Source organism: Protopterus annectens, chromosome 11.part0 (assembly GCF_019279795.1).
Source record: "Protopterus annectens isolate FY-2018-M chromosome 11.part0, PAN1.0, whole genome shotgun sequence".
Taxonomy (NCBI): Eukaryota; Metazoa; Chordata; order Ceratodontiformes; family Protopteridae; genus Protopterus; species Protopterus annectens.
In genome coordinates, this window is record NC_056745.1 from 104536977 (window position 1) to 104559925 (window position 22949).

Genomic DNA, 22949 nt, shown 5'->3' on the forward strand with positions numbered 1-22949 from the left:
GCAGCAGTTTTGTACAATTGTTAACTGTCTGTCTTGTCAACCAAAGCATGTCAACAAAATGGATGTTGACTTTAATGAGAGTCACCTTTAAGTGCACCTGGAGAGAGAGAGAGAGACATAGATAGGTTCACAGGTTCATAAGTAAGTACTAGGCTAGCTACCTTTGTGGGAAAATTTAAGCCTAAGCAAGTTCCCTTTTGATGGTTTTAGACTGGTCTCTTCCATCCCATGGTGGATAATTAAATATCTGATGGAGACATGCATGGGATAAAGAATTTAGGAGTTGATTCTATCCATCAGTACAACAGGGGGCAGTCCTGGGGTACATTTTCTGTTATCCATCCATAAATCCAAGTTGGACTTGAATATGGACTGGGATGAGCTTTGTCTTACATGCACGAGGAGTCTGTTCAAGAGCTGATAAAGGATTTGTTCATTTAACAGGGTATGTTACAGAAGAGGTTTAGATCCTTAGAACAAGTATTTCAGATGTCATTTGACTTTCTGATGTGCAGTATGTCCATTAGTATTGGGTCAGAGGATGTCACATCTTAGCAGTCTGCAAGATACTGAGTATAGTGACAGGGCTTTGAGGCAGTCCATTTAGGACATATTGCTTAGGCTTTGCATCCTTTTAGTAAAGTATCTCTGTGGGCAATTTGTATCTAGACAGATATATGCCAAAGGGAGCATTATACTCAATGATTGGCCTAATGATGGCTGGATAAAGGAGGATAATTGCACATCTAGATCTAGTTACAATCCTTTTATTTATATGCTGCAATATACAGAAGGACTTTCTTCTGAGAGTGGACACATGATAAGTCAAAAGTTATGTCACTATCCACATGAATTCCCAAATCCCAAAGAACTTGCTCAACTCTCAGGGGCTTGTTGTCATTGTGGTAGTTCCCTGGGGTAGATGACTTACCAGGAATACGATAATGCATTTTTTTGGCATTTAGTTTCAGTCCATGATTCTGGCATTTTGGGATTCAATGACTGATCCTAGCTTGCAGTCATCTACAAACCTAGTCAGCCAAAGCCCTTTGGTACTGGCTTTTACTTCAGAGAAGTAGATGCCAAACAGGAGCAGTCCCAGCACTGAACCCTGGGGCATTCCACTGGTGAATGGCCTCTGTGTGGAGGTAACTTCCCCTTTTTTGGTCACCTGCATCCTATCTGTGAGCAGCCTGGCAATACAGGGGGAGATATAGGGTTTATTCCCAGTTTATTTTGCTTTTCTTCTATACCTGAGTGTTGGGGGGGGGGGGGCTGGTGTCCAAAGCCTTGGCTGGGTTGAGGTATTTGAAGTGTATTGTTTTACCTACATCTATTACTTTAGTGACTTTTTTAATGAAGTCCACCAGGTTGAGTAAGCGTGACCTGCCCTTGACAAATCCAAACTGAGATGGGTACAGTGTTTGAAGGTTCTCCATGCTCTTATTGATTAGTTCCATGATAAATGTTTCCATGGCTTTGCACATTAGGGTGGTTAGACCTATGGGTCTGTAATTGCTTGGGTTTGTGGAAGATCCTCCCTTATGCAAGGGAGTGACTGTAGCTTTTGTCCATTCACTTGGTACAATATATTTATAAATGACTGACTCGTTGCTGCCAAACATGCCAGACTAATACAATAAGCAGATAACTCTACGGTCATCTGTACTGCCCCCAGCCTCCAAAAATTACAAGAATTAGCCCAGTAATCCTTCCTGGGCGGCCACGGTGGTGCAGTGGTTAGCGTTGCCGCCTCACAGCAAGAGGTTCTCCGGTTCGATCCTCGGCTGGGGTGCCTTCTGTGCGGAGTCTGCATGTCCTCCCTGTGGTCGCGTGGGTTTCCTCCGGGTGCTCCGGTTTCCTCCCACATCCCAAAGACCTGCTGCAGGTGGATTGGACACTCTAAATTGGCCCTAGGTGTGCATGTGAGTGTGCCTTCTGTGGAAGGTTGGGCGCCGGGCTGGCAACTCGACACCGTAAAACTCCACTGCCATTCAATGTGCGGACAAGGCGATCCGCTGTGGCGACCCCTAACCGGGAAAAAGCCGAAAGAAGAAGAAGCCCAGTAATCCTTCCTCTCTAAAGAATCATTGCTTGAAAATTCACAGCTATTATAAACCCCTCAGAAAACAAACTATTGTTTTTCACTCCTAAATCACTATACCAGGGTAAAAGCTACTTTAATATCACCTTGTCTAATAATATGACAATAGAACAGATCTCACATACTGATCTCTTAGGAGTTATAATCAATGACAACATGAAGTTTGATATTCATTTCCAAATTGCTGTAAATAACACACTAACAGCTTCACTTATTATATAGAAATAAACCATACCTAACTGATAGAACAAGAGAAACTATAGAAAAGACCTAGTTCCTACTTACCCTGCTTTATGCATTCCCCACTATTCACAAACTGACAATCCCATATACAAACCAAGCTAGAACAATGCTACAACTAATAGTGAGATTCCAGCAAATACCCACTGTAGATCATATCACTGCATAGCTCTTCAGCAACTCAGCTGGATAGACCTACCACCCACAGCATTAACTCTACTTCTCACAAATACCCACTGTAGATCATATCACTGCATAGCTCTTCAGCAACTCAGCTGGATAGACCTACCACCCACAGCATTAACTCTACTTCTCACAAATACCCACTGTAGATCATATCACTGCATAGCTCTTCAGCAACTCAGCTGGATAGACCTACCACCCACAGCATTAACTCTATTTCTCACAAATACCCACTATAGATCATATCACTGCATCGCTCCTCAACAACTCAACTGGATAGACCTCCCACAGCATTAACTCTACTTCTCAGATCCTACTTGTTTACAGTCTAATCTGTAATACAGAAAAATATCCTGCCCACAGAAGCATGTTCCAACAATACTATCTGACCAGAACCCTTCACTCAAAAGACAAACTACTAATTTCTATCTCTAAATCTCACAACAAATCGGGAGGTTGACTATACTCCCACTGTGTTTCTGATCTCTGGAACACCTTCTCATCTGTTCTCAAACAGCAAGAAAGCCCACAAGCTTTCAAATACATCTCAGGATACAAACTAGTAATGGAGCAGCAACACATCTCCAGGCTAATACCCTGTTTACATGTACTTAAGGTCATCGTTTTATCTATGTCTTATTTCCAACTCCCACTCTGTCATCACGTGTAATTACCCCATCCTTTCCACTCCTAATAGAATCTGTATCCCATCATAATCTACAAAATTATCTAAATTGTCTTACAATTGTCCATCCAAGCAATTTTAGTTTGCTTTTTTTTCTTTCTAGGCATAGTTTTGTAGCTGGAAGTAATACCATTTCCTTGTTCTTTCACTGCACTCATAAAAGACATTAAATTCTTCTCAGAATTTATACTATTATATATTTAATTAACTTCTAATATAATGTGTAAGTCTAAAATTCTGTGTAAACTACACTACTAAGTACCATCCCAACAAATATGTTTTTCTGTGTTTTGTATCCTGTAACTTGTTATGCATCTTCTTGTGACCAATGTTTGTGTATTCCAAGTGCTTTCATTGTATATCTGTATAAATCAAACTGTATTAAAATAATCACTGTTATGCTGGAGCTTTACTCTATGGTTCTCTTCTGAAAATGATTCTTCTCACCCAGTCAGACTTCCCAGGTAAACAAGTGTAAAGTAAAATAAGTAAAATAAGACCTGTATATGAGAGAATATTGATATTTAATAGTAATACTTAAATACCAATCTTCTCTCACAGGTTGTAAATAGTTGTAATATTTTATGTTAAAGTATATTATCATTCACCACTTATTTCTTAATCTATGCCTGCTATATCTCAATTAATCTAACTGCATGCTTCTTCGATATGATTTCTTAGAAATTAGAATTCAGGTATTTTAAGATAGGAAGCTAAAGGCATATATTTGCTACTTGTTCATATTAAGGTGTATCTGTCTAATAGAAATGGTCATTTTGAATTGTTGGCACATCAGTTACTGGAAAATACAATAAAATAAACTTTGGGAAAAAAAAGACCTGTATAGAGACTGAGGATGAACTGTGTTGTTGGGGGAAGGGGGTAGCTAAATTTGTTCTGCATGTTATTTAAGATGCATAGAGGGATATTGTCAGGATCTACTGATGTATTGTTTTTTCAGCTTTTGATAGTGCTTATGTAATAATTGGAAATGAGTCGGTTGTAGGTATATTGTGTTAGACAGAGGGCAGTGAGGGTAAAGTTTGAACTGAATTTATTGGCTTCAGTGTAACATCATTCACAATCAGCTCAGCACATTGCTGACTTGTGCTTCTGTGATTACAAACAGAACTAAAAAAGGTCTTGTAATTGTCTTTCTGCTTTGGTGGCTATTTTAGCCTCAAACTTCACTTTGGTTGATTTTATTAAGCTCTTGAGTTGTTTAATTATTTCACTGATGATGAATCTATCATTCTGAGAATTACTCTTCTTACTTTTGGCCAAAATTCTCTTCCTTTTATCGTAAAGCTTGTTGATATTATGGTTCCACCAAGGGTGAATGTTTCTGAAGTTTCTTCTGCGCTTATCCTTAAAAGGTGCATCTGCCTCTATGCAGCTGTTTACATGCCGGTATAGTGCGGTGGTGTGCATTCCCACATATTCAGCAGAGTTAACTCGGTTTGATAGGGATTTGAAGCTTGCTAGTTTGTAACTTTGGAATAGGTAGTTTGTCTTAGGGAAATTTCTAAGGGTACTTTGGAAGGGGTTTCTGGTTTTAATTTAATTTTGAAGGAGGCAGCTTTATGGTGAGACTTAACAAGTGACTAAGATATGCTTGGGATAATACAAGAGAATGCGATATTACTAAGGAGAAGATTCAATACCTTGTTCTCCCTAGTGTGTAGACTTAACAAGTGACTAAGATATGCTTGGGATAGTGCAAGCGAATGCGATATTACTAAGGAGAAGATTGAAGAATGCGATATTACTAAGGAGAAGATTCAATACATTGTTCTCCCTAGTGTGTAGTCTGATTGTTCCAGGGCAGTTATACTGATGAAGTCCAGGAATCTCTGTGCTTGTGCACTAAGGGTGCTGTCCAGGGCACTCATACTGATGAAGTCCAGGAATCTCTGTGCTTGTGCACTAAGGGTGCTGTCCAGGGCACTCATACTGATGAAGTCCAGGAATCTCTGTGCTTGTGCACTAAGGGTGCTGTCCAGGGCACTCATACTGATGAAGTCCAGGAATCTCTGTGCTTGTGCACTAAGGGTGCTGTCCAGGGCACTCATACTAATGAAGTTCAGGAATCTCTGTGCTTGTGCACTAAGGGTGCTGTCCAGGGCACTCATACTGATGAAGTCCGGGAATCTCTGTGCTTGTGCACTAAGGGTGCTGTAGCTTTCCCAGTCTGTAGTTGGACACTTTAGATAGCCTAAGAAAATTATATTGGGTTTAATACTGACTGATTTCAGCTCCTCTTGATAGCTGTTTGGCTTTCTTGGGTCAGAGAGTGAATTATGTAGCTAGCTAATGTATGACATGGGACATTTATGATGATTACTTGGGCATGAAGAAGCTCTAGTGAATCCTGCTGCTTTATCAGTCTTGATGTGAGTCTCTTCTGGATGAAGATTAAGTTACCCCCACTCATTTTCCCCTCTTGTACTGCAGTTGGTCTAAACATGTGGAAAGTGTTATAGCCATGCAGAGCTGGTGTGGTCTGCACCATTTTAAACCATGTCTCAGTCACTACACATACACCTTATGTCCTCCAGGGTGTGATGGACTTGCACAGACTTGAGTTTTTTTATTAGGATCTCAGCAATGATCAGTAACACCTTCATATTTTCCTTTGCTTGTTTCATTATGTCTTTAGGTTTATCAGTGTGGCATTGCCTAAAAAGGCACTATGAGGGTAGACAATGTCTTTACCAATAATTGAAACCCTAGGGACGACAGATGCATGTCATCCTTAGTGAAAAGGCATTGCCTGTTAGTCATGTCCTCCCAAGATGACAAATATTGGACCCCCTTCAAATGACACCAAAAACGTATCCAAGTATTGAAGTAAATTATTTTTTGCTCATATTTTGACATCATCCTTGGTGAAGGAAGAATGCTGCTCAATATTGGGCTCATATCTTCCTGGAACACATAGTCTGAGTGAGCAATTATGTTTATCTTCATGTAGTTCAGGAAGGTACATCTCAAGTCAATGACACCCACATGCTCTAGAGAGAGTCATTCCAGTACTTGTTACTCAAGGACTTGAGTGCGTGTGTGACCCGATGGATCTTGGCACCAGACAAGCAAGTAACTGTCACTCTTTCCTTCATCAGCTTAGTAAGAGGTCTATATATATATATATATATATATATATATATATATATATATATATGTCTTACAATGGAAACACCTATAATTAGAATGTTTAGTTGAGCAGATGCCTGCCTTAAGGGCTCAGCTTCCATGACCTTGTGCTATGTGAGGTGGTAGGCTTAACTAATAAAATCCACAAAAAAAATACTAAAAGAATAAACTGGTGAACACCTGCCAGAGAGTAACAAAAGAAAAGAATTTTTAATGAAGCGCTTTTCGTTTGCTTAAATTAGCAAACTTCTTCAGATAACAAACACTCAAAAACAAGCATTTTAAAAATGTAACATAGTATTCATTTGATCATGAACCAATCAAGCAACGTAATAAACTTTTCAATTACTTTATACTCTCTTAAAGAACCCTTAATACTGTTTTTACACATGTATAAAGATGCAAAAAAACATACCTTGTTAAAATTGTACTAGTAAAATAAAAAATATATACATAAAAATACTTACTTATTACTCTATATCTCAGACAATCTTCGCAAATTTTTCAGTTTCAGCAAGCAAGTAATGGCACACATGTCGTTAATGCCTGGGTAGTGATGAGCATTTAATAACAGTTGCCAATACAACTCTAATTCTTCCAGTCATAATGAAACTGGTCCTCCTCTGCCATCTGTTTGTACCTAGTCTATCACCCTAAATTTAAAACATGTTCTTCTGATGATAAAAAATGTTTTGCAAGGGTGTTCTCAACTTTGTGTCTGTCTATAGCATACAAGTGTTCATAAATATGGTCACGGAGTCTACGCTCTGTTTTACCTATGTAAAAAATGGACAATTTTGACACTTGGCTAAATAGACCACAAGTTTCAAATTACATGTAAATTTACTTTTTATATTGTAAATTTTGCCCTTGACCTGAAAGCTTTTCCCTATATCTATGTGGTTACAGTACCTACAAATCCCACATCTGGCCGTACCTGGATATTTTGATACAGTAGTTCTCTTGTTTTCCAGTAAGTTTTTAAGGTTACCACCCTTTCTATAAACTATTTTTGGATACATACCCAGTTTGTTCATGAGAAAGGTGTCACTACGTAATAAGTCCCAATTCTTATAGATGATGTGTGACACAATAGTACTACTAACATTAAAACTGGCGACTAGACTAGAATTATACTCTTTGACTTCCTTCATTTGTTCGAGGTCAGTCGATTGAAAGTTGTTAAAAGGAAGTGAAGGAGGTGGACCACAGTTGTTAATTATGTTTTCCTGGCACTCAACTGAGCTTAAAATAGGTGTATATATGCCATTCAATCTTTTATGTTTTACTTCCTCCACTAGTGCCTCTACTAAATCCTTGCGATAGTCCTGCCTCAAGAACATATTGCTGAGGTTTTCACAGTCTAGAAAAAAGTCTTCATCCAATGTAACAATTCTAACTGCCCTCACTAACTGCCCCTAAACCACCGAATGTTTTTGGTGGTAAGGATGGCAGCTAGAAAAGTGTAAAAAGGAATTTGAATAGGTCTTTTTTCTATGTATTTTGGACAAGTACCTCCTGTTGTTAATGTCTTTACTAAGTTTAATATCCAAATAGTCAAGCTCTACTTTATTAAAATTAAAAGTAAACTTAAGGAAATCGGTAGACTTGTTGAAATAATTGACTAACTCAGTAGCTTGTCCTAGGTCTCCTTTAAACAGGATGAAAGTATCATCCAGATAGTGAGTATAAAACACTATCTTTTCTATACATTCTGGTTTCTTAAAAATATTCTCAATCTCCCAGTATGCCATAACTAAATTGGCTAGGGTGGCACCACAGTGAGAGCCCATAGCAACTCCAATCTTTTGAAGATAGTAATCATTGTCGAAGAGAAAATAGTTGTTAGAAAGTATTATTTCTAATAGCTCTTCAACCAAATAAATTTCAAAGTTCTGGGCTCCCCTCAGTTTTAACATCAAACTCACCCATTCAACACCCTCTTGGTGTGGTATCGAAGTATAAAGGTCCTTAACATCTATTGTTATGAAATTCTGGTCCTCTTTGAATTCAAGATTATTAATCTTTTCCAAAAAGGACCAGGAGTCCTTGCAAATTTGTTGTTCAGATTTCAAGTACTTCTGTAAAATTGCTTCAACCACTTTTGCACTAGGATATGTAAGAATTATGTGCATCAATTAAAGGTCTCATCGGTGTGTTTATTGAATCTTTGTGGACCTTTGGAATACTGAACAAAATAGGTGTTCTAGGGAAGGGCATGGTCATATAATTAAACAAATCCAAATCTATTTTTGCCTCTATAAAAACATCATTCAAATAACCTTTAATATGGTTGTAAGCGATGTTCATCTCGTTAAGTGAAACACTTACATAAGCTTCACTTTGCAGGATGGCCTTCATCCGAGTCACATAGTCTGCCTGATCCATAATGGTTAACCCGCCTCCCTTGTCAGGTTTGATAATCCTGACATCCAAAGATCTCAACAGATTCAAGGCCTGCCACTCTGCTGTACTAATGTTGTGACCTACTGGTGCATACAAAGGGAAACCATATCCGTGCTTACTACTATTGTTGTTAAATAAAGACCTTAAAGCTAGTTCACATAAACTTTCAAATAAAGATAAAATTGTGTGAAGAGGTGGATTGTAAGTACTACAGACTTTAAATTTGTAGGCTTAGCTTGCAGAATGTGCTTTGTGTCTGTGCTTCGTTTTGGAGGTCTTCAAGGTTTAGGCAAGTTGATCTTTAGAACCACAGCATATGATAGATTATATTTATTGTGGTGGCCCTGGTAAGGTTTGGTGCGAGGTATACTGCTGATGGATTTGGTATCTGAATTTACTGTGAGTGAGATTTTTGCCTCCAGTGACATTATATATGTACATGTTGCATACACTGTGTTATGCTGTTTGAGTAATAGGTGGTTGTCAGACAGCATGAGGCAATTTCTTACATTGTCTCAAGATACCCATTTAATCAGGCTGGCTACAGAAGTTGTGGTGAAGTGCTGGTCCATGGATTTGACAGAAATGACTTAGGGGGAAGGGTAACTATACCTGCTTTGAGTTCAGTTTGATTAGGATACTCTTTTGGTAGACTTAGTACTAATGCATAGGAAGATGCCTAGTTATTTGGTGAGGGGTGTACTGCAGCACTGAGTGCTTTTATTTTCACTTGGCACAGGTAATTTGAGCCTCGGACCTGGATTTCTAAGGTTGTATAGATTTTTCAGGTCTGTTATAGGGAAAAAAGCTGTTTCACAGACAAACCACTACACAGTGAGTGCAACGGCTTGTTTCACACAGTTCAGGGCCATCCAAGTTTATCACAGTCATGAACTAAAGACTGTGGATAGATGCAGCTCTGTGCTGGTTATAGCAAACTAGCTAGAGAGGGAGCTCATAAAAAAGCCAGTAGTGTAGCTCTGTGACCTTAGAACCTGTAGCTAGATACAGTTGTCTTAATCCTATTACTCTGAGCTACAGGTAAATGACTGCAGGTAGGTTAGAATTTCAGCAACTTTAGCTTTTACTGCAGGGTCAGGAAAAACTGTAACCAGTGTACAAATAGTAGGGAGGAACAGGTATAGCAGTACTTAACATAGAGGAGGGTGAGGTAGGCACAAGAACAGGGAAAACAATAGCTGTGCAACAAAGGTACTGGAATGCAACTTTAAGCAGGCAAATCAGACTCAGAATACAAGGCTCTAGCAGCAAAACTGGAATGTAAACAACTGTAGAAGTGCAGAAGCACAAATCCTTCAGCGGAAATTACAATACTGCCACTATTGTGATTCAGAGTAAATCTAAGGCACTGGACTAGGCAGAGAATTACCGGTAACACTTCTTATGGAAATAATGCTTGAATAAATGATTAAGTAAGGCTCTGATCCTAAAGTATTTCACAATTCTCCCACAACTGCAAATGAAATTATAAGAATAAGGTCCCAGATCGAGTTCAAAATACAGACAGCTAGCTTTTACAAGTAATTTGAGAAGTGCATTATAATGAGTAAGCAATGTTTTAATGTTGCAGTAATTCACAATTCTCCTAAACTGCAAATGAAGTTATAAGGCCAAAGTCCCAGAACAAGTTGAAAATGCAGACTAATAACCTTTGGCTAAAAAATGGAAAAATGTAGAATAGTACAAAAAAAAAGTATCACCACACATATCACTATAAGTGCAACTGAAATAATTTAAGCAGAATTGAAACAAAACCTTTTTCTGAACCTTTGATGAAATAGATCAGATAGAGAAATAGATATTATTATAGGTATACACACACCCACACTCACACACACACACACACACACACACACACACACGCAAACACACACGCACACACACACGCACACACATGCGCACACACACACACGCACACACACACACGCACACACACGCACACACACACACACACACACGAGAAAATTTGAAAATTCATAACCACATACGCTGTTTTTGAAAAGAAGATACAGCGACCATGCCAGTCTTAAACAAATGGTCTTTGGTTTGAAAAACAAAACACCATAAGCCTTTAAATATGTATTAGTTATGTCATTATTAAATCAATTACTTTCTGTACCTCTCAGAAACTGTGTCTTGGCCACATCATTAACATTACTTATCCGTTTGGCAAGGCTGAAACTGAAGTAAAATACAAAAAAAAAAATGAATGTCACATGATCCTTTTACCATCAAACATGATACTATGGTACTAACCATCTATGTTCTAGAACAGCTAAAATCGGTCTGCTGACTCACAGGCTTCTGCACTGCTGAGAGTTGCAAATCCATACCAAAAAATGTATATATTCCAAAAGTAAAATATTTTTTTCCCTTAAACTGTATTAGTCATGTTTCTAAGTGCATTACAATTCATTTAAATCCCTGTTGTATTTCTCATGACAAAATTACAAATAGCTTTGCAAAAAAAAAAATAAAAAATTATAGTGCACTGTTTGATTTTTTTTGTTTTTAGTTTCACTGTTTACTTATATTTTCTCTTTAATCACACCCAGAAAATGATATTATGCTATTGAGCAATGATTTGCATGTAATTGCAGGGCATTATGGGTAATCAAAATGACTTACCCCTGTACAGGAGATGCTTCTTATTTACACTGTAGTACCACTACTACATATTCATATGTTAATGTCCAGTGTAAGGTGCTCAAACATGTCTTTCTAGGAAGCGAGAAACTACTTCTGATGAATTTAACATGGAAATACAGGAGTGTCTACATTAATTTAGGTAATGAGGCATTTTGGGTTCAGTCTTTCATGACTTTATGGCAGGGATGTTTAGCTCTAAGAAAAATGAAATGCACAAAGAAAACACGTTTTTGCATTAAAAAATGTATAATTTGGTATTATATATAGCAATAAGGTTATATTGAACTCCAAAGATTTGTTACTTACATTTGCTTTAGAACTTGACCAATACACTTTAACTACACTATCTCACTGCCATAAATACCTCACAGTTTCAAAATCATTAAAAAATCTGCAGATATATCAGTCTTGCTGACAAGGATCATATCACTGCACTGTGCAATCATCTGCTAATACCGTTCCCATTACAGAGTGATCCATATTCCTTTTTGCCTTTTTACAAACTTCATCTGAAATTCTGCCTATCCTTCGTCAACAAACTATTTATAATCAGCAGCTTGTCACTCCATCATATTTCAGCCCCCCAACATGCCTTTTAAAGTAACTTTTCACAGAATGCCCAGATTTTTACCTCATATGCAGACAAAACCTACTTTTCCAAAAGCATGAACATTGTCATTGTCTCCACTTCCATGAGTTTGAATAATCTCCTTTGTATGCTCCCCTTCTTCCTCATGTTCTCAGTTTATTTCTTACTCATCGATTTACGTCTTTACCCTACTTCTTCCTATAGACGGTTCCTCATTTTTTACTCCCTCATTTGTGCGACTGATCCTGCAGTTCTCCCTTGTTCTTTCATATTTCAATCTACATTAAAAACATGACAAAGTTCTCTGCTCTAAAACATTCTGTTCATAGCACGTGTCTCTTAATTACTATGTCAGGACCTTGTTTTTTTATACACAAAGCATATTCTTTGTATTAATGTATAATGACTATTGACAGTTTTCGACTTTTGGATGAGTCTGTATGGTCTGCAGTGGAAGAAGATAGTTAACAGTTCAGGATGAAGCACTAGGACACTGATTAAATGAGATCACACACAGAGATGCTTCCACCTGAAGCCTTTATTGCAGACAAATTGAAGACCCCGTTCAGTCACATGACTCTCACGACTGATTACTTGCATTATATTTAAATCTAAAGTGAATCATATACCTAGTTATGTGACACCCTCCTTTTGTTTAAAGAAAGAATGCCCAGTATATGCAAATATATAAATATATGGCAAGGCATAGCAGAGAGGCAGGAAGACACGTTCTAAAAGTCAATCCACTTTTAATAAATAGTAAAAGGTAAGCACTTTCACAATTAAAAATTGCTTCATCAGACCTTCCTAAAAACATACATCACTTCCTTTTATAACATTACACATCCAAATGAACCAATCACAGAGCATAAATTATTTAAAGAAATACATTCTCAAATGGCATGTTTGAAATGCACAAAATATCACATAATTTCTTAAGTTTCCTATCCCTCAATCTAGCAGTGATGGCTAGATGGTCATTAAGCCCTTTGCTCAAATGGGCTCTAAGTTTAATAATTTATCTAAGTTCCTTATTCTCAGTGGTATTAGAGATGTCACCTAGTCTATTGCCCTCACATACCAATTCTAGTACATTAAATGTAAACAAATGTAAATTTCCTAACTCTAACATATATTTGGCTATGGCACTGTATGTGTGTCCTTTCTTATGACAGTATACATGGTCTCTAATATGCTCACGCAGATGTCTGTTGGTTTTTCCAACATAGAATTAATGAATTAGGACAGGAGATGTACTTGTATGGGGCTCAGGAGGCACTGAAGTCAAGAGTGAACCTGTGGTAAGGCCTAAAACTATGGCAATACCTTTCCAGCCATTTTTTTCGCTGCCACTATCCATCAGAGAGAAGTGTAAACAGTCTACAGGTTCACTGGACAACCGAGGGTGAATGAAACAGAGGCCAGAGGGTCAAGGGAATTGCAATACATTAAAGAAAATGTGGGCGACAAAAGAAATGACTTAGTGTGGAATATTTCAAGCAGGTATCTTACCTCCTTTGAATGTGATTTACTCAATAAGGGATTGCCTTTTATTCCTGCCACATTGGAGAATGTGGTCGATACTTTAATTGACTTTAATCTGAGTTTGAGAAACATTCAGTTAAGATTAATGTTTAATGATGAGTACAAGGCTGTTAATGTTGATAATACTGAAAACATGTCAAGGGATACGGTGTTCAGAAAACCGAGTTTATTTAATCCACAATATAACACTACATTAGATACATTTTATAAAGTATGTAAAACAGAATTTTATGATTACTTTGATAAAAATAGATGTAAATATACTAAGAGGAGGTTTGAAACCTCACAGTTAATGAAAAAACAACCTTAACAGCACTTGAAACTGATCCCACCATAGTTATAAGATCTGCAGACAAAGGAGGTCAGATAGTTGTCATGGACAGTGATTTTTATTTTGGATCTATGTGTGAAATGCTGCAGGATGTTTCTATATATAAGCACGTTTACCTGTCAGACATTGATGGCATGGTTGAAAATGTTACTAATATCTTGATGCAACAAATAATGAATGGCATGGTAACTAAAGAATTGTTTAGCTATTTTGTGGTTGAGAAGCCCCTGATTCCAACACCACAGGGATTATCTAAAGTCCATAAGAGCCCACAGAGACCCCCTTTTAAACCTATTGTAGCTGGTGGGGTTGGCTTACTGAGCCATTATCTATCTATGTGGAAAAGCAGTTGAAACCAGTACTAGAACAATATAAATATATTTTATGAGACACGAAACAAATGTTACAAGATCTATATTGTTTTATTGATGGCTATGGCATGCCTGTGAGTGGTATCTTGATGGCAACATATGATGTAACCTCATTGTTTACAGTCATCCCCAATACACAAGGTATAATGATGGTCTTCAGTTTCCTTAAACACAATAATTCCTATTCTGTAATGCATATAAATTTGATAAGTGAATTGCTTGAAATAATTTTACAGAATAATGTGTTTGTGTTCAATGGTAAATATTATAAACAAATGTTAGACGTAGCTATGGACACACCATATGCCAATAGCTACACCAACGTGGTGATGGCTGAATGGGAGTCTCAACATTTGATTACACATCCATTAGCTTGTGAACAACTAGTATTTTATAGAAGGATTGTTGATGATGTCTATATTTTCTGGGTAGGTGATGAACTGAAATTGCTTGAACTGATTGAGTATATGAATCACAGTAGTGAATTTTTTAAGGTTCACTGGAAAATATTCAGCTGATGCCATTGAATTTCTAGATATTTGAATCAGCATTGATAATGAAGGTTATGTTCATACAGATAGATATACTAAAGACTGCTATCACGCATCATACCTTCATAGAACCAGCATGTACCCTGATTATATATTTAATAACATTTTGAACTGTCAAGCAATGCATTGTTCTAGATTGACTGATAGGGATACTAGATGGAATGAAGAACTTAGCAAAATGAGCAATTATTTCATCACCAGGGGATATCATGAATGTGAGGTCTATAAAACAGCAGCTGATGTTAAAGCCATGAGGAATGATAGAGCTAAACCATATTTCTCCAAACCCGGAAGTTTAATAAAGTCTATAGGAAGCCAGATAACAAGACCTCATTTATTTTTTCTTATACTAGGGATAGTGGGGCAATAAGAAATATTTTGCAAAGGAATTGGAAAATTCTACAAACTGATACCCACATAGCTCAGATTGTGGGGGAGAAAGCACATTTGATGTATAAGAACACGAAAAATCTGAAACGCAGGCTATGTTATCCGAAGACAGGGCCATATTCAAATGGAGCCATTGTAACTTCTCTGACTATGTATATGAAGGGACTGACTTTAAACATCCTGATACAGGGAACATATTTAATTTTTCCATCAATGCTAACTGTAACAGTAGGAATCTCATCTACTGAGCCTGCTGCATGCATTGTTATTCATTCCCTGTTGGAAAAACCAACAAACGTCTGTGTGAGCGTATTAGAGACCATGTATACTGTCAAAAATCTTGCTTTTTTCCCACTTTTCTGAGAGTTAAAAAAGTTCAGTTACAGGCTTGCTGTTCCTGAACTGTTTGAAAGTTTCTGTGAGGCCATTTTTGCTTGGGCTGAAGGAGGGTCTCTGTGTTTATCAGTGGCAGTGACTAACATTGAGCAGCTTCCCTGCCCCCCGGAGAGGTGGTTACTGACTTGAAACTGTAGTTTTATTGGCCACTAGGGGTCATTTCCATAACTCCTTCATCTTCCTCTCTTAAAACCTAGTTGCCTCGTGGTTTGAGCGTCTTTTCAGGCTTGTTGGCTGTTGGTGAAGCACCCTCCAAGAGGAAAAACGCTGAGAGAAGAAGGGAGCCACTTTTGAGATTTTAAGTATTTTTTCTCTGTTTATTTGCTAAGTTTTTCTTCATAGCTGCCTAGCTTGAGCATTTTCTGGCTTGTTAAACTTGATTTCTGTATTAGTAGCTGTATTTAGAGCACAACCAAAAGCTGTTTGCTGAATTTCCTGTTTGCACTTAATTTTAAATCGTTTTTTCTTAAAACTTGCATATTTTCTGTCCTTGACCTAGCACTCTTGTGTGGGGTCATTTACTGCAGTACTATAACTTGATATTACTTGTGAACCTCTGCTATCTCTGTAAAAACAAAACAAAAAAAAATCTTGCTTTTTCCCACTTTTCTGAGAGTTAAAAAGTTCAGTTACAGGCTTGCTGTTCCTGAACTGTTTGAAAGTTTCTGTGAGGCCATTTTTGCTTGGGCTGAAGGAGGGTCTCTGTGTTTATCAGTGGCAGTGACTAACATTGAGCAGCTTCCCTGTCCCCGGAGAGGTGGTTACTGACTTGAAACTGTAGTTTTATTGGCCACTAGGGGTCATTTCCATAACTCCTTCATTTGTCCTCAGAGGAGTGGTTTAGGGCAGTGACTTGTGGTTTGTTGGCCAATTTGGGTCATTTCCTGTCTTTTTCAGCCCCCTGCCATAAAGCACGCTTTAGCGCGATTTAGCCGATTTAGCGGAGTTGCTACTGTTGCACACTAGGGCAGCGCCCGGTTAAGCAGGTTTAAACTATTCGGGCTACCTAAAGTCCACTCTTCAAATTTTCCCTTAAAACTACCTTCCTCGAACTATACTACTGATCTAATCAGCGTATCCTATAATTAAAAGATCATCTCTACTTAACTCCAAGTAGACTATTCTCTATCTGTTAAATGTAGCACTTGCTCCTACAGTACTTATTACCTTGATACGGCACTCTTGTCATAGATAGTACCCCAAAAGGCAACCCCCATTTCTCGGTCACCCACGTCCCCGGAATCTTTTTAAAGTTTTTGTCTATTCCTTCTAGCATGTCGAGGGATCAGTTGCTAGTGTCCTCTCCTGCTCAGCTGGTGAACCTGGGAATATTGAGGCAATGTTACAATTGCCTCATGTACACAGACAACCCTCTCCTCCTCCCACAAAACACAAATACATGCGAGAGATGCAACTATACGGCCAAACTGGAGGCTGAGCTCTCTCAACATAGGACTGGCAAGACCAGTCAGGAGGAGAAGGTTACCACACACACTATAGACCCAGTCTCACATATTACCATTACAACCTCAAATCATACACATAAACACACAAAGACATACTCGGAGTTTCTGATCAAAAATCTACCAAAACAGCAGAGGCCACCAAAGCAGACACCCAAACAACCACCACCTCAGAACACAACACCTGCAACACATAGACCTCACAGTCAGAGTGTCAAACAGTCACAGCCCTTAAGGCCAAACACAATGCCAGACACACTAGTCATTGGTGACTCCATAGTCAGACACACTGACGTCCCGCTCACCAGACTGAGTAAGGAGAAGGTCACAGTAAGCTGCCTGTCGGGCGCTAGAATCCGCCACATAACGCAAGCACTCAGGTCTCTCAACAGCAGGTACAAATATGATTCAGTCATTGTCCACGCTGGTGTAAACGACCTGAGACGTACCTCCTTGGACTACATGAAAAGAGACATTGAGGAGCTCTCTGATTATGTAGCCCAGACAGGTATGACCCTGACCTTGAGCAGTATCCTACCTTCACCAAGAATGATGCCACAATACAGAGATAAGATGATCAGCTTTAACAATTGGCTTAAACACTGGCGTCATTCAAAGGGGATCCAGTGTCTGTCTGCCTGGGATGACATGCTGGACAAGCCACGCTGCTTCGCAAGGGACGGCTTGCACCTGTCACCCCTGGGATTCCGGATATTGGCAAAGGCTCTTGCCACCCCATAGTGCCTTTTTTAGGCAAGGCTCAAATTCTAAACCTACCACCCTAGAACACAAAAAAGGAAAAAAACTAAGGGTAATGCTGCTCAATGCAAGAAGTCTAAATCTCAAAATGCACGCACTCGAGGCCCATCTCAGTATGGAGAACATCGATGTCTGTGCTGTGACAGAAACCTGGTTCAAGGCTCCTGAGAGCACCCCAGCGCTATCAGGTTTTACCTCATATCATGCGTTCCGGCCCCAAAATCTGGACAATACCAAGAAAGGAGGGGGGTATCCATATTCATCAAGGACACCCACACCTCAAGACTGGTGGCAACGCACGATGCATCGGAGACCATCCAGGTGCAATTAACCATAGGCAAGACTGCTCTGCAAATTGTAGCATGTTACAGGCCACCCTCACAAACTCAGGAACCTCACATGGCCTTCCTGAAAACACTAGAGGGGATAAATGTATCACCAAACACCATCATACTAGGTGACTTCAATTACCCTAATATAGACTGGGAACACTACTCAAGCCCAAACACCCTAGCCCAAAAGTTCCTGGAATTCATAAACTCAAATGCCATGGAACAACTAGTCACCATCCCCACAAGAGGAGATAACATACTTGATCTCATCATCATGAACATGGGAGCACAATGTTCAACACCGGAGGTGTACCCCTCACTGGTGAGATCAGACCACAAACTAATCTCGCTGGAGGTCCTCATCCCACCCCACCTGAAATAAAAAAGACCACAGTAAAGAACTTCTCAAAAGCCGACTTCACACTTCTAAAGACTAGTGTGGTCTCCTTTAAGGCCCCGAGCCGGGAAAACAGTACTCAAGCCGCTGAATCACTTACAAATGCCTTCTACCAGCACCTGCAGGACTGCATGGATAAGGCAATCCCAAGCAAAACAAAGACTCTTTGTACCAAAGGCAAGCGTCCAGTCTGGTGGACCCCAGCCATAAACAAACTCTACAACAAAAGGAGGAAGCTACTACAAGATAGAGCAAAATCCTTAAAAGGTAAGACACCCTTGATCACTATAAGTAAAAACTAAGAGCTCTCATAAAATCATCCAAAGCAAATTGAGAGAAAAATAGCTAAAGACTCAAAAGACAATCATAAGGCCTTCTTTAGCTATGTTAGAAACCTGGGAGGAAACTCCCAGATATGCTCAGAGCTAGTTCAAAATGATGTGAAGATTACTGATCCTACAGACATTGCCAACATACTGGCTGACAGGTTCAGTGCAAACTCCCCCCCCTCCACCCCAAAAGGAGAGATATCTATACCAAACGATTGCAGCCCCCCAAACATCTCCAGCGCCCAAGTGAGAACTGCTCTCTCCAAAGCAAAAAACACAGCATCCATGGGACCTGATGGTGTCCCCGGCTGTGTGCTCCATGAACTCAATGAGGAATTAAACCCACAGCTAGGACAGCTGTTTAATCAAAGTCTTACCTCTGGATACGTACCCAGGGAGTGACGCACTGCAACTGTGGTACCACTTCACAAAGGCGGTGCCTCCACCGACCCTGGAAATTACCGGCCAATTAGCTTGACAAGCCTTATCTGCAAAGCCATGGAGAGGATCATAATGGACCTCATAAATAAAGACATAGGGAATTTGCAGACTTTGGATCCAACCCAGTTTGGCTTTGTCAAAGGCAGATCATGCCTTTTAAACTTGGTTGACTTTTTCGAAACAGTCACCAAAGCCATTGATGAGGGAAAGGCAGTCCATACAGCCTACCTCGATCTGGCTAAGGCCTTCGATACAATACCCCATTCGGGTATCATTAAAAAACTCATCAGCTTAAATGTCAACCCATACATCACAAGATGGGTTGCAAACTGGCTGAGTGACAGAACCCACAGGGTCAGAGCTGCTGGCGCCATGTCAGACTCAAAGCCTGTCACAAGTGGTGTCCCACAGGGCTCAGTCCTGGGCCCACTCTTGTTTGGCATCTACTTTTCCAAGTACAAGCAAACATAGGAGGGTTATGGCTGACAAAGTTTGCAGATGACTGCAAACTGGGCGCCATAGTAGAAAACACATCTGACACAGATATCCTTCAGAAGGGTCTCACAGAAGCGGATAACTGGTGCCAGAGCCACGGCCTAAAGTTAAATGCCAAAAAATGCATAGTCATACCCTTCGGGAAAAACAAGGTTACCCCTAGCTACCAAATAGGTGGCAATCCACTGAGCACAGAAGAAGTTATCAGGGACCTGGGGACCCAGGTTGATAGTAGTCTGTCATTCGACACCCATGTAGCTAAAGTAGTTAGGAAGACCTTCTACATTGCCCACCTTATCATGAAGGGATTCTCATCTAGATCAAGGGAGGTCATAGTCTCCCTTTACTCATCACTCATCAGACCAATGATTGAGTACAATGCCCCATTCAGAATGTATCTGACCCGACACTTGCAGCAGCTGGAGAGGCCACAAAAGTTCCTCACCAAAAGGATAAAGGGTCTCAAAATCTGTCCTATGCTGCCCGACTGAAAGAACTCCAGCTCTATTCAGTCGCTTACCGCTTGCTCAGAGGTGACCTTTGCCTAACATACAAGGCCATGTCAAACCCAGATTTGATGAATATGCTTCACCTCAAAAATCTAGATCCATCAGAGCCACAAGGGCGGAGACTTAAACCTTGACACGGCTATTAATAGGACGTGCTGGAGGGATAGATTCATCACCCAAAGACTCCCTATGCTGTGGAACAAAATCCCGGTACATGTGAGGCAGAGCACCTCGCTGGCCTTGTTCAAGAGAAATCTTGACCAATGGATGGGAGATCGCAGATATACCCCAGGGATTACCTCAGTGTCACTGCTCGACAGAGCCACAGCAAAATAATGGGTATAGTTCCCCATACTAAAGGGGTGGCGTAAGCCACAAAACGATGGGCTAGGCTTGTAAATGCCCTCGGGCAGATAGCCTAGTATGAACCTATGAACCTATGAACCTATAAGAAAGGACACACATAAAGTGCCATAGCCAAACATATGTTAGAGTTAGGAAATTTAGATTTGTTTAAATTTAATGTACTATAATTGGTATCTGAGGGCAATAGATTAGGTGACATCTCTAATACCACTGAGAATAAGGAACTTAGATGGATTATTAAACTTAGAGCCCATTTGGGCAAAGGGCTTAATGACCATATAGCCATCACTGCTAGATTGAGGGATAGGAAACTTAAGAAATTATGTGATATCTTGTACATTTCATACATGCCATTTGAGAATGTATTTCTTTAAATCATTTATACTCTGTGATTGGTTCATTTGAATGTGTAATGTTATAAAAGGAAGTGATGTATGTTTTTAGGAAGGTCTGATGAAGCAATTTTTAATTGTGAAAGAGCTTACCTTTTACTATTTATTAAATGTGGATTGACTTTTAGAATGTCTCTTCCTACCTCTCTGCTGTGCCTTGCCACATTTTTGTCATTCTTGGACTTATTGTTTTTTGTGGCAACTTTCCCCTTGTGGTGATTCTTTCTTTAGTTTTACTAAATATATACATTTATACATTAGACTTAGTGCATTAACTTTATAGTCATGACTAGTGAGTCACATGACACATACACAGGGATAAGACTACTGCACTGGACTCATTATGAACTGTATACACTCATGAAGCCAAAGCGGCTTCTTGACCAGTCTACCAAAGCAACATATAAGTAACTATCCTGAGACATGTGGCTAGTGCCATATGTAAAATATCATCACACAATATGGCAGCATGACTGCACTGATTTGTTCTTGGTTTCAAGATATGTGAGGAAGAAATGTATAATTCAAGAGGCTAAGTAAAACTTTTTGGTAGTCACATAAAAATTTCTTAAGACGCTGTTTTATCAGCATCCATAGCAATGAAGAAAGGCCACATCTGCTTATAGCTCAAACTGTGGAGTGCTTGTCATTTCTATGTGCTCTCCTTCGTGAACTGCTCTAACAGAAAACACTGTGAAACATTTAGCTCAATAAAGTCTTCTGTTTTCTTAGATGTCTGCCCTTTGCTGCTGGCATTATGCAAACTTAAATACTTGAAGAAACTGATATTGTATCTTTTTGTAATGTTCAATGATAAGTCACCTGAACTTACTGTGAAGAAGCTGAGATAGTGTACAAGCCTTGTTGTTTTGGAATGCAAAAGAACAGTAGTGATTAATTTTTGTGAACATATAACCTGAAGTAGAAGGCCAAAGGGTAAGAGGAAAGGTAAAAGGTGGTGTTTCACCTCCAATAAATCTCTTAGAACAGTGTGAATAAATATAGTACCACAGATGTTAGAATTGCTTTGTGGGATCAGGACAGCCTAAGAAATACCACGGATATTAGTGTCTTCCTCATGAGAGTAGATCTCACAGCTACATCAGAAATATTAGTTGTGTCCTGTTTGTTTGATAAAGCCATCACAGTATCACAAATATTGGAACTCTGTTATTAACTGAGTGCCCAATGGTGATATGTAAAATGCCAGCTCTGCCTCTGCTAATGTCACACTCTACTCATGGACATTTGCAACCATTATCAGAATTACAGCTATAGACAGTACATCAAAATAGATATAGTGACATTATAAATGACAGGACTGCCCTTTTGTTGTGACTTGGATAGTTATTGTACAAAATGAATATATTAAAGAAATATCGTCTGCCATTTGTGGCTGTCCCAGCCCCTAAAAAAGCACTCTCTGACAACTGTGATACTACTTTTAATTCATTGTTCTGTGAGATTTGTTGGATGCCTGTGTGATGGTAACTCCACTTGATTGTTTGTCATCACAAATACTACCACGCTATAAGTGCCCCTTGCGGAGGGATGTAACACCACTGCAAAATCCGGCTCTGCCTATGTAGCTACTTCTTATTTTATTGGATGACTTTGCAAATGCATAGAATGAAACAACAGTTCAGATAGTGGATGTCACAAGGGTTTGAACTTCAAACTATTTAGAAATAGCTGAATGTTAATAAAGCATGAAGTATGAAGGGTCGCAGAGCGTTAGTTCAGCTCTTGTAAATCAGATTAGTTACAGACTATGTAGAAAGCTGATAGTGACAATTTCTATTATACATTTCTTGTTTATGAATTTTCATAACTGTGATTATTCCACTTGGAC